The sequence below is a fragment of the Phyllostomus discolor genome, chromosome 1 (assembly GCF_004126475.2).
Source record: "Phyllostomus discolor isolate MPI-MPIP mPhyDis1 chromosome 1, mPhyDis1.pri.v3, whole genome shotgun sequence".
Taxonomy (NCBI): Eukaryota; Metazoa; Chordata; class Mammalia; order Chiroptera; family Phyllostomidae; genus Phyllostomus; species Phyllostomus discolor.
In genome coordinates, this window is record NC_040903.2 from 27,460,005 (window position 1) to 27,473,096 (window position 13,092).

General features: G+C 34.8%; 1 protein-coding gene and 1 long non-coding RNA gene across 2 annotated transcripts in view; one reads left to right on the forward strand and one right to left on the reverse strand.

Moving 5' to 3' along the window:
• KCTD8 (potassium channel tetramerization domain containing 8) overlaps window positions 1–13,092 on the reverse strand; it is a 201,337-nt gene that overhangs the window by 134,077 nt on the left and 54,168 nt on the right. The window lies entirely within an intron of this gene.
• LOC118499377 lies at window positions 5,526–6,693 on the forward strand. The gene is made up of 3 exons (XR_004901876.1): window positions 5,526–6,039; window positions 6,247–6,250; window positions 6,642–6,693. It is a non-coding gene; the product is annotated as an uncharacterized LOC118499377 (long non-coding RNA).

Here is a 13,092-nt window from a genome sequence, read left to right on the forward strand (position 1 = left end):
TGCCTAGACGCTGAGGAAGGAAGTACCAAATAACAAGAGCAGTGTACTAGAATTTATGGAATGCATGCTCTACTTCCCTCTTAGCTGCTCATGGTTTCTGGAGCTTCAAATAGGAGTCCTTGTCTATATGAGAACATGAATGACCATAATGGCTATGACACAAAACTGTGATAAGACTCAATAATCCGGTGTTTAAAACAATATTTTGAAAGCTTAGAACAGTATAAAATGTAGATAATTTAATACATTTGTGTAAACTGTATGGTTTGTAGATAATGTATGGCTTCCTTTGTTAGATGTCATGCTATGTTCCATAGATCTCAACCTAAAGGCAATTATCTAAAAAAAAATACATTTAAAACAAAAACCTCTTCAAGACAAAGGTATAAAAAGTTATTATTTACATACTTGAATTAACATCTGCCATAGCATTCTGTCCTCCTTTGAAATATGAGAAAACTGAGAAACAAAGAGGTTAAATAATTTGACAAATGCAACACTTGCAAAGTGGGGGAACTCAGGCAGCCTGACTTCAGAGACTGTGCTGGGGGCCATCCCTTGTCCTTTTTTCACTAGCCTACCCTCTCTCCATCTCCCTCCTCTCTTCCATCATTGCCAGCTCAGAGGAATACATTTGAATGAATGAATGAATGAATGAATGAATACAGCACTATTCTGCTCTTAAGATCAATCCAAAGGACACATAATCCCATCAAACAATTATCCTTGCTCTCAACACAAAAGACCAAATAGCTAAAATGTGTTACAAGAATATTTCTGACTGTGGACAGGTCAGTTACCACCACTATTTAATGGCAGAGGATTCCCCTCCTAAAGCAAATTCCTTACCAAATGGGAACAAGGATATTAAGTTCAAATGTGGGAGACTCTGCTCAAAGGAATCAGCAGAATGGAGGATATCGGGGAGAGGGTGTGAGTGGGAGCAGTGCACTATTCTGTAACTTACCTAAAAGTGAAACAGGAAAAAATCACATTCTGTATATGTGAAAGTAGATGTATCATTTGTTACATTATACCTTCCATTTGAATAAATACAATCAAAATAAATATCAAACTTAGAGAAAATGTGAAAGTTAAGTAGTAATTATATCAAGCATAAGATTCAAGATCCTGTCTAAACATTTAAATATTCTTTATACAGATATTCTGGATTTCATCTGTTCTATTATTTTTTTCTAGTTGGCAGTCAAGTGAAAAAAGAAAAAAAAAAGAACAATAGGTGAGAGGAAATAAATAGTGCCAGAAATAGTTTCTTATGGTAACCTTGAATGCTATTAAAGTATCTAAATATAGAAGATGAAACTGAGTTGGAAATTTCTACCAAATCCATAGAGGAAGGACTTCCCAAGGTCAGGGATCCCACTCCACCCCCTTGAAGCCACACTCTTGTAATTTATATGAGCATAAACATGTTACTTAAAATTTCAAGGTGGAGTCACTGCTTAATTAGCAGGTCAAAAATTATTTCAGTCAAGGTCACTACAACATAAACAATATGTAGCAGAATAACAGGATGCAGTAGAAAGTATGCTGATTTAGGAGCTATTGAACTGAGTTCTTTTCCCAGAACCTCAGCCAAGTGCCATGCAAACATCACTTTCCTCTATGAGTTTCTTTTGTTCTTTGCTAAGATAAAGTGATGATTTCAGAAAATCTCTAAGATGCTATGATGTATTGGGCTGAATTATCATATTTTTTTCTTCTTTGAGGCTTTTAAAAAATATTCCAAACAAGTGAGTTCTGTTCCTCCAAAGTTCCTCTTTGATTCAACATATATTTGATGTTTCAGAGGGAGGTAAGGAGGACATTTAAAAACAAAATTCTGTTATATATAACCAATGAATGTTATCACCAAGAGCTTCTCATTTCTGAAGTACATAATCTGTTTTCTGATTATTTGACCTAATAATTTGTTTTGCTTTCCTTTCTCATGTTACTACACACTTCTCTTTGTTCTGCATTTCATGTAAAAAGACAAGAGCACTTAAATTTCTACTCTATTCCCCACAGAATGCAATCAAGTACTGGAAGCAAAGGGATATTCAAATGTAATTCTTTAGTGAGTAATTAATTTCTTTTAGCGAGTAATTAATTATGGTTTACTGGGCAGGTTCAAGAGGCAGACTGCAGAGTTGATTCCTGACTCACCACCAATCTGCTGAGTGACTTCTGGGAAGTTTCTTAATCTCTCTGTGTTTCCATGTCCTTATCCACCAAGTGGGGCAAATCTAATTTATCAGATAGTTTTGAAGATTAAATAGATTAGGGTTTGTAAAGATCTTAGGAAACCCCCTGCCATGCAGTAAGCACCCCATAATATATATTAACAATTATTATATTCAATTTATGTCTGCTTTGGCATCTAGTTTAAAAAAATAAATACTATAAAAAAGAGGAAAAAATAGAATAACAGTTTATAATCTTGGGGTAGAAAAAGCTGCCCTAAACATGATGGAAAATCATAATCTGTGAAAGATAAGCTTAAAAGTATAGGGAAAATGTATTCTGCAAGAAATACCTCCATAAACAAAGTTAAAGAACAAATACCACATGGAGTTAGATATTTGCATCATACATAATAGGCAAAGTATAACAGTCCTAATTTTAAAAGGGTTCTAATAATTTAATAATAAAAAGACAAATACAATTAAAAATGAGGAAAGGATATTTCCAGGAAAAGATCTTAAAATGGCCCCAAATTATAATCTCTTTAACAAACATTTTTGAAGATTAAAATGAGATGTCATTTTTGGACTATTGATTTTCCCAGAATAAAAAGATTGGAACTATTAGATTGTGACTATTACTCAGTGTTTGGAGAGAACGTGAGGAAATGAGTGTCCGAAGCCACACGCCAGTATGAGTGGAGCCATAATGCCATCAGAGAACAATTTGACCTTGTATGTCCAAGCTGAAATCAAATACTTTGAACCCAGCAATTCTGCTTCAAGGATTCTATTATGGAAATATTCACAAAGAAGTTTTTGCAATATTATTTGTTATAAACAATCAAAAGACCAATATGCTCATTAAAAGCAGAAAAGATGAGTTCGTTTTTAGAACACTCAAGCTATGGGAAAACAAGCAGTTATTTTTTGCAGGGTATATCTACCAATACAAATATGCATTAGTGTTTTTAAAAACATGTTTCTTAATAGTTATATACTGTGAGAATTTTCTTACAAATTATACAAGTAGGAGGGCAATGTTAAGAAATGTATCTCACTTTCTCAAAAGAGACCTTGCAGGCAAGAAGGGGCTGGAAAGAAGTATTCCAAGTCATGAAAGGTAAAGACCTACATCCAAGATTGCTTTATCCAGCAAAGCTTTCATTTAGAATGGAAGGGCAGATAAAGTGCTTCTCAGATAAGGTCAAGTTAAAGGAGTTCATTATCACCAAGCCCTTATTATATGAAATGTTAAAGGGACTTATCTAAGAAAAAGAAGATAAACAACATGTATAGTAAAATGACAGCAAACTCACAATTATTAACAACCACACCTAAAACAAAAATAAAAACAAACTAAACAAACAACTAGAACAGGAACAGAACCACAGAAATGGAGATCACATGGAGAGTTAGCAACAGGAGAGTGGGAGGAGGAAAGAGGGGGAAAAGGTACAGAGAATAGGTGGCATAGATAGTAGGTAGAAAATAGACAGGGGGAGAGCAAGAACAGTATGGGAAATGTAGAAGCTAAAGAACTTATGACACATGGACATGAACTAAAGTGGGGGAATGTGGGTGGGAGGGGGTGTGCAGGGTGGAGGGGAGTGAAGGGGAAAATGGGACAACTGTAATAATATAATCAATAAAATATATTAAAAATTTATCTCAATGGCATAACTATTTTTTCTTATCTCCATTATTCTGTTGTCTACTCAGTAAAAACCTCTTTGTTATTTAGAAGAGTGGATAATATGTGTTATTAGCTGTTTACATGGGAACTTGATTCCGTGCATGTGACCTTGAAATGGCATTTCTCTTCATCAAAAGGGGAGGCACTACTGACACAGGCCCTCTGAAACCCTTTCAATGCAGTGAGTTTACAAATTAAAGTAATGCTTCCTTTGGCTTGCTTTTATCAAAAGGAGAGTTACGATTACCATTTTCATTATTTAGGAAACTTTCACAATAAACATATGTTTTAATGATAAGTTAAAGGAAGGAAGTTCCTTCCTATGGCATCAGTGTCCTTAACAAAAATGGCATTTGTGTACATATACTCTACTGACAGGCATTCATATTGAGAATTCAACTAAAAATTCAGTAGTAGCTGCAACATAATTCAGAATGTCACGCCAATCTATTCAGGTCTGTCCTGAATATTAGTGATAACATCAAACTCCACAAATGTCTTACAAGTGCTACTATGAAAGCATATTAAACAATTCCATTTTCTCTTTTAAAGATACCTTATTTATACTTAACACATGTATTGTAACAACCAAAAATACATGGCACACAAAACGGGGGAAAAACACTTAAGGAGACCATGATAGCTGTTGATGGACCACCTGCAGTGTCGTCACATGAAAAGAAAATAGACCCATATCTCTTGCCTCAGAAGGCTAAACTTGGACAGCTAAGTGGGGCTAACATGGGGGGAAATTACTTTAGCAGCAGAAGAAACGTCAAAGCTTTCACTTCCTGTTTATACAATACTACCTGTATAAATTTTTTTAAAAAGGTAGTGTTTTTAGAATGAAAAAAAAAATCACTGCAGGAAAAAAGGTGATAAAAAAGTAAGTAAAGCAGTGAAACCTTACAAAATTGATGAAGAAAGTGACTTTAGTACTGCCTAATGATGGAGAAGGCTCCCTGAGAGACCAGCGTTTGTCATCCTGGGAAGCTCTGAATGGATACTAGGCAATTGTATTCCAGAGGTATACAGGCCCAGCTCCTTCTTCAAATAAGGATTGAACTAAAAGATCTCTGACGTCTCCTAGAAGTACAAGAGACTACTGTGCCATTCTACAATTTAGTCCCGCACACATACGAACATTACTCTGAATGCAATCAATCTCCACAAGCTTAACACGTCTGGACCCCCACAGGGAGTTGCTCCTTCTGTGACTCACACAGCTGAAGCTGGGGGTGCCCTTGGGGATGAAAAACAGGGTTAAGTACCAACCCTAACTGGATCTCATTGCTCTGTCAAAAAAAAAAAAATACAAGTTATATACCTTATTTTAACTCCTGGAGAAATTAAGTTATAGGGTAGATTTCTCTTAGTTCCTTTAATAACACAAGCGTCTATGAAAAAAATTAAAAACTGTTACACCAAGATGACTTCTTAATTCTCTAGTCCTCTGCTTCGCTACGGCTTTTTGGTATAAAGTATCATGTATTGACACACTAACATCTCTCTCTCTCTCTCTCTCTCTCTCTCTCTCTCTCTCTTTATATATATATATATATATATATATATATATATCCTTTAAATAGATAGACAGATAGGTGATGATAGATGATAGATAGATAGATAGATAGATAGATGATAGATAGATAGAAGAGAGAAATACAGTGGATCCAAAATCCTCTGTACTACATACCCACATTTAACAACAGCATTTACTACTAAACTTCACACAGCACCCCCTGGTGGGTGCCAAACTGTCATCTATTACCTTTTAAGGAGGAGTGACTTTTCGTTGATTTTGCTCTCTAACATTCAAACCTTCTTAAAAAGCAACCCGTTTTTCTTTGAGGAATTGTATTCTGCTCTCTTTCCCATCGTGTACAGCATGGGTGGAAAGATAAATCTCAGAAACTGCAAAGGGCCAAAAATAGCTAAGGAAGAGTGAGGCAGAAAGACATGCTTTATGGGATATCAGGAGTTATTATAAAAACACAATTTTAAGGCTATATGTCAATGGCATGAGGACAGAGTAGTGAACAAATGAAACAAAACGGAGAGTTCATTTCTGGATGCATTCATATAAGGGCATTGTGTAAACAAAGTTATCACTTTACACAGAGGGAAAGGACATTTTCAATAAATGATTGTAGGACAGTTCTAAGGATAAAATAATTTGACATCTACTTTACAAAATATATAAAAATCAATTCCAGGTAAACTATGTAGAAAAATGTGAAAGGGAAAATAATAAAGCTTCTAGAATATAGAAAAGTATATTTATGCTAGGACAGGGAAAGATTTCTTAAACAGGAACAATAATTATGAAGAAAAAGATTGATCAATTGGACCACATAAAAATAGTTATGTTCTCAGAAGATAGTGTTAAGAGAATTGAAAGATAAATCACTCAGTAGAAGAAATTTACAAAAAACATAACCAACACAGGACTTTCATGCTCTGTATGTGTGTATATGTCAATCATACAAATCAATAGAAAAAGAAAAAATAACCCAAATGAAAAATACGACAAGAAATTTAAAGTAATATATCAACCATGGCCAAATGGAAGTCAACCTAATTAGTCAGATGAATAAATTAATAGTACACTAAGACAATAAAACACACTACTCGCAGTGGGTAGAACTTAAAAACCTGACAAATACCAAAGGCTACCAAGGAGGTGAAGAAGTGGGAAAATATCACACAGGAGATGGGAGTGGATAGTTACACCACTTTGGAGAACAGCTCCACATTAGGTACTACAGCTGCAAACAGACATACCTAGCAGTTCCACACCTGAATACAAGCAACTCAAATGTCCGGAGTGGTAGCATGGATTTAAAAATTGTGAGAGAGCCACAGAGGAAATACAATAAAGCAATGAAAATGAAAAAATTTCAGGTACATGAAACATCTCTACTAAATATAGATGTCATGTTGGGAAAAAGAAGCTGGTCACACATTCTATATTTTTAAATAATGGTAAACTAAAAATGGTTAGGGATGTGCACCTAGGAGTTAAAACTCTAAAGAAAAAGCAAGGAAATTAGCCAGTAAATAACTCACAATGTCAACATGGAAATTCATTGGAGACTGAAGCACAGATGGGGTTTGAGAGGGCCAAGGTCCACGCTCCGTCCCAGATGCAGTTGCACAGGTGCTGGCTTTACAACAGTTAAATCATACACACAATTTTGCTTTATAGACTACTCTAAATGCATGCTCTAGCAAGAACAGTCAAAATTAAAAAATGAAAATTAAATAAAATGAGAAATGTTACTCTCTAAATTACAACTTTTAAAAATCTCCAAGTCCCATGTATATTGATGAGCTGGATTGTAATTTTTACATGTCTGTTTTGTTTTGATTTTCCTGCCTAGAACCATGCAGGATTTTAATACACGGATTCCGCTTTTACTAACTGGCTTTCCCTAGCATAAAGAATTATATGACTTTTTTACTCTACTGGTATTTTATTGAAATTAATGGCAAGATAATGTCTGTCATTGGAATGAAATGAATTAAGATTTTAATATGTCATTTACAAAACGAATGATCAACCCAGGCATCAAGTATTTGTAGACTGGATAGTAAGTGTACCTCCAAGACTGAGAAGGAAATAAAATATAGGGAAAATACATTCTCCTGCACTGCAGTAACATAAAATTCAAAACACCCAACATCATTAACTCATTTTATTCCAAATGCCATTGACTTCCTTAGTTATTCAACTCTTCTTTTGTTCTTACTGCTTTGGAGACTTAATTCAAAGTAAGCCCAGGTAGAGCAGTTAGCTTTTCTCTAGGCTTTGACAATATTTCTAGCATGAAAAACTATCCTGAATAAATTTAGTGCTGATCAGATCAAGATCAGATACTGCAAGATTGAAACCAGGTAAGTGATTTATTATTATTTTTAAGATTTTATTTATTTATTTATTTATTTATTTATTTTTAGAGAGGGAAGGGAGGGAGGGAGAGAGAGAGGGAGAAACATCAATGTGTGGTTGCTGGGGGTCATGGCCTGCAACCCAGGCATGTACCCTGACTGGGAATCGAACCTGCGACACTTTGGTTCGCAGCCCACACTCAGTCCACTGAGCTACGCCAGCCAGGGCGTGATTTATTATTTAAAAATTGCATGTAGTACTCTCCTAAATATCTTTGGGACATTATCCTTTAACAAACCAGATTATGTTTTCATTCTTACAATGTAAAAATATATACACAAGTGACTTTTTAAAAATGAGGCATAATGAATCATTTCAGCAAGATTAAAAGGAGAGTTGATGGTTATGCTGACACAGACTCACAGAAACATAGCCATACTTCTCAAGAGCAAAACTATTTACCCTAGGACACAGGGGGCTGCAGATGTTTCCATGAATTTTTTTCAGTAGATAGAAGTTAACAGCAATTCAACAACTAATGTTTGCTTTTATATTTCAATAAACTATTCTATTCTAAAAATATAATGAAAAGGTAGATTATCCAGATTGTTTCATGCATGCCATCCAAATTCTCTAAGAAACTAGAACATATTTATTTACTTTCTGTGCACCTGGCCTAAACAGCAAGATAAAAACAATTTTTAAAAGCCCTGCTCCCTGTTCTGCTTTGCGCACTTAGTGAACGTACCCCACTTTCCATTAGTTCCATCCAGGGTCATTGAGTTATCTTTCACAGACAATTTCATGAAATTCTGAAAGAAACCTTAGATGCAAACAAATAAAATAGAATTGGAGCTGCCAGAAGGAAAACAACAACTATGCTAGTGGATGGTTTTAATTACCCTTACATCTGCTGGGTGTCTCGGGAGGTAGGACTATGAACAAGTGTTTATTAAATGAATCAAAGATTTGTTTGTTTTTTCAAACAGCCAGGAGTATCAAGAAAACAGAATACAAGGCAATTCTTATATTTAATTCATTTGTTAAAAAATTAACCAAAGTGAAAGTAGAGAAATCCTTGAGGAATCCTTTGAGGAAAGCCATCATAAAGGTTTAGTATTTATAGCTTTTAAATTTTTGAAGATTGACCAGACAATATTAATTCATAGGTCACAGTTTTTAAGCTTCATATCAATAGACATTAAATATCTCTTACAGATGCAATCTGGGAAAGCCTCCTGTCTGGGGACCCTTCTGTGCCCTTTCTACTTCATTTATTCATAGGTAGAGTATTTCTTTCCACATGGCTTTTTTTTTGCATTCAATTCTCAATATTTTTGCTTTAGTTTTCTCAGATGCTCTTCTCTTTTCCTCTCCCCTTCCATCACAGTTCATTATCTCCTCACTCTCTCCCTCAAAGCAGAATTTTCCTGTGAGGCATCATTAAGAGCCCTCACATATGCTTTATGCTTACCTAATCTCAGGCAAGGTGAGAATTTTTTCCTTGATCTTACTCATTCCAAGTTTCTCACTGACACATTTCATCTGGCACTGCAATGGCTCTAGGGTTCATTTACCACACTCATTTGTGAAGATCCTTATTTTATAAGGGAGGCTATGAAACCAATTTCCCCTGGGGTAATTAAGACTAGAAGGGTTATCTTCCTGTCAGAAATGGTTTAGGTAACGCTTGGCTAGAAAATATGAAAAATACTAGACAATTTAAAATGCTTTTCTTAGCCTCATGGTGTATGATGAGATATTAAGCATTATTTGGGGCATTGTTCAACATGTTCTGCACAAAAACATACTCATTTAGCAACACAATAGAACGGTATGGGTTCAGATGTTTGGGGTCAGAAATAACTTGGACTTTTTAAAAATATATAGTATTCACTAAAAATGTCTCAGATTTGTCAGAAACTGACACATTAGGGGACAATTTTTTGCTATTAGACAACTGAGCTAATTTTCTAGGTAATAGCGATACAAATATTCAGTGATGTGTATGCACTCGATATTGTTGAAATGGTCACATAAGTCCTCTTGGGCCAATATGGGAGGAATACAAATATACCAGATTTTAATGGTTTAATGAGTAAAAAATTATCCAATCTTGAGGATAATTATGAGTATTGAAAAGGTAAATAATACCTTAATTCACCATAGGTTATTGAAAACTTTCTTTGTGTCCATTACACAATTCTAAGAGCCATCAGCATGCATGGGCATAACACTGGCCTGGATGTTGAGTACCTTACGATGTTTTAGAAAAGATGTACACAAGTAACCATCGTTCGAAGCAGTAACTGCTAAGTATCATAAGAAAGGAAAAATCAGTTCCCTACAAATATCAGGAAGAAGAAAGGTCACCCTATGCTGGCTGCATTTGATTGGATTTGCCAATGTCACAGACTTGGGGTTTGGGCATATCAATCTGTTGGCTTCAATGAGTGGGCAGGACAGAAATTCTAGACAGCAGAATTATAAATAGAAGTGGAGGGACAGGAATAGAGAAGCCAAGGACAGGGTAGGAGATCTCTGAATGGGTTTTGGCTAAAATGCTGGCCACATATAGGTGAGTTACTTAAGTGTTTAGAGTTGTCTGAGCCCTATTTCCATTCATTTTGTAGTCCAAGTTTTTGGAATTGATTCTTTAGGCAGATGAGAAGTATTAAGAGAATGAGAATTACATTCACTTCATCATAATCCCAACTTTTATGAGTTTGCTAATAATACTCCAGTTTATAACTAAGGACACTGGACCTTTGAGAGATTAGAAAGTGTGCCCAAAATCACTGAGATAGTAAGTGGCATTCATTCTGAACCCATACCGTTTCTACACCGTGATGCAGAACAGTTACTCTAATACGAGCAGTGCCGTGTTTGTGAAGGATCCAATACTGTGTGGAGCGTGGGGCACAACAGTGAAGGAGAAGACTGAAGTCAGGGATATCATGAAGTTATTATAACAAACAGTTCAGGTGAGATGAAATGGAAACCTGCAATAAATGCAGTAAAAAAGAAATTTTTCAAGTAATACCACAAAGAAGCTACAGCGTTCCTTTACTGAATTATAAAGGGAATACCAGAATAACTTCAAGTGGCTAATTCTTCCCGTGGTAAATGTAAAAAAATTCTTTAAAACTCTAACCCAGTTAAGACCAATAATAAAAATAAGTAGATATTTAAATACTAAGAAATAGCTCAGCAAATTCCTAACATAATTCTGTAAATACTAATAGGGTTATAAAATGTATTTATAATATTTAAGCCATATGTTTTACTTTTTAAATGTTTCTATAATTGGGTTAAAATAACCTGGTAAAATTAGGCAAAAAATAAACATGGTGTAAAACGAATTAAAATAATTCTTGAAATTGATATTTGTAATTCATTTATGCTGTAAAAGGAACTCACATAAAAGATGATAATTTAAACAAGATGCTAGCAAAATTAAAAATACATTTCTTTTTCAAATCAACTGAAAGCATCATGAATTTTAAGTATTTCCTCGATCAAACCACAGAACCATTAAAGAGAAGCATTAAAGAACTGACACTCTTATGTCCTTTATGCCATTTTAAGTCATACCAAAGCTTACAAACTAAGAGAAATACTCCCATGTTGTTCATTCTAAGGTTAAAGGAGGATATGGAAAAATATATCTTTGATGTATTCCTGCATATATTAATACTGAGACTACAGCTAGTCTCCAAGGGTATGGATGAGGAGCTAGAGCGTTTAACTAAAAACCCTGCTTCCAACATCAGGGAATGAAGTTCACTGCAAGCAACCGAAGACAGAGATCACAGGCTCGTGTGAAATAAGAAGCTTCAAGAAGGACCCGGACAGAGAAGCAAGATACAATAAACAGAATTTCTCCTCTAGGCACACCTGTAACTTTTCACCAACTTTTTAAAAAAATTATATATGTGAAGACATATTAGACAGCATTTTTCTTAGATTTAGTTGGGTAACATTTGCTAACAACAGGATATAAATTTTAGCGGTGCAACTATACAATGCATCTGTGATCTATTGTGTGTTATGTGTGCTCTTACATTCACTGCAGCAATATTCACAACAGCCAAGACACAGAAGAAAACTAAATGTCCTTCACTGGATTATTTCGTAAAGAATATGATGCACCAACTTTTGAATAGTTTTTAGTGTATCCCTAAACAACAAACCAGCTCTATGAAAACTGGATATTACAGAAGTGCTCCTGCCAGCGATTGCATCCTGACTTGAAGGCTTTTAGAATAAAATGAAATCACTTTATTGGTTTTCAAACAAACTATTGAAAAGTAGCAAAATACTCAGAACTATACCTACATCTATAGCCACACGTATAATTTAATATCAATTACACAGGGGTGTTTGAGGTTTTGAAGCACGAACAGAAAACATTTGTGGTGCTTGAACAACTAAAAATGTACATGTGAAAAAGTGAATTTAAACACAGTACTTACACTTTTCATAAAAATCGACTCAAAATGAATCATGGAACTAAGTGTAAAAGACAAAACTATGAAATTCCTTAAAGATAAAATAGGAGAAAATTTAGATAACTTTGGTTTTTTTAGATCTGATGCCAAAAGACTGTCCATGAAACAAAAATTTAATAAATTCATCTTCATTAAAATAAAAAAGGCTTTTGCTTTGTGAAAGATACTGTTAAAAGAATGAAAAGGCAAGCCAAAGCAAATATTTTCAAAACACATGTCTGATAAAAGACTGGTTTTGAAAAGATACAAAAAACCCTCAAAATCCAACAGTAAACAAACAGTCAAAAATTGGTAAAAATATTTTAACAGACACTACACCAGAAAAGATACTCAAGTGACAAACAAGCAAATAAAAATGTACTCAGCAAGTATCATTAGGAAATTGCAGATTAAAACAACCTGATGCCGGTACCAGCCAGACACCTATTAAAATGGCTAAAATACAAACCACAGACAAAACCAAATGTCGGTAAGGACATGGAGGACATGGACAAGGAACCCTTTATTAGCAGTGGAGAAACAAAATGGTAACAGCCACTGTGAAAGCCAGCCTGGGAGATACTTACAAAGCTAAACATGGTCTTACCATACGATCCAGCACTTGATCCAAATGAGTTGAAAAGGTACATTCGCACAAAAACGTGCACACAAATGTTTATAGCAACTCTGTTCGTGGTTTCTAAAATGTGGAAGCAACCAAGAGGTTTAATAGATGACTGGATAAACCAACTCTGTTTTGCAATATTATTCAGCAATAAGAAAAATTAAGCTTTCAAGCCACAAAAAGACATGGAAGAACCTTAAATA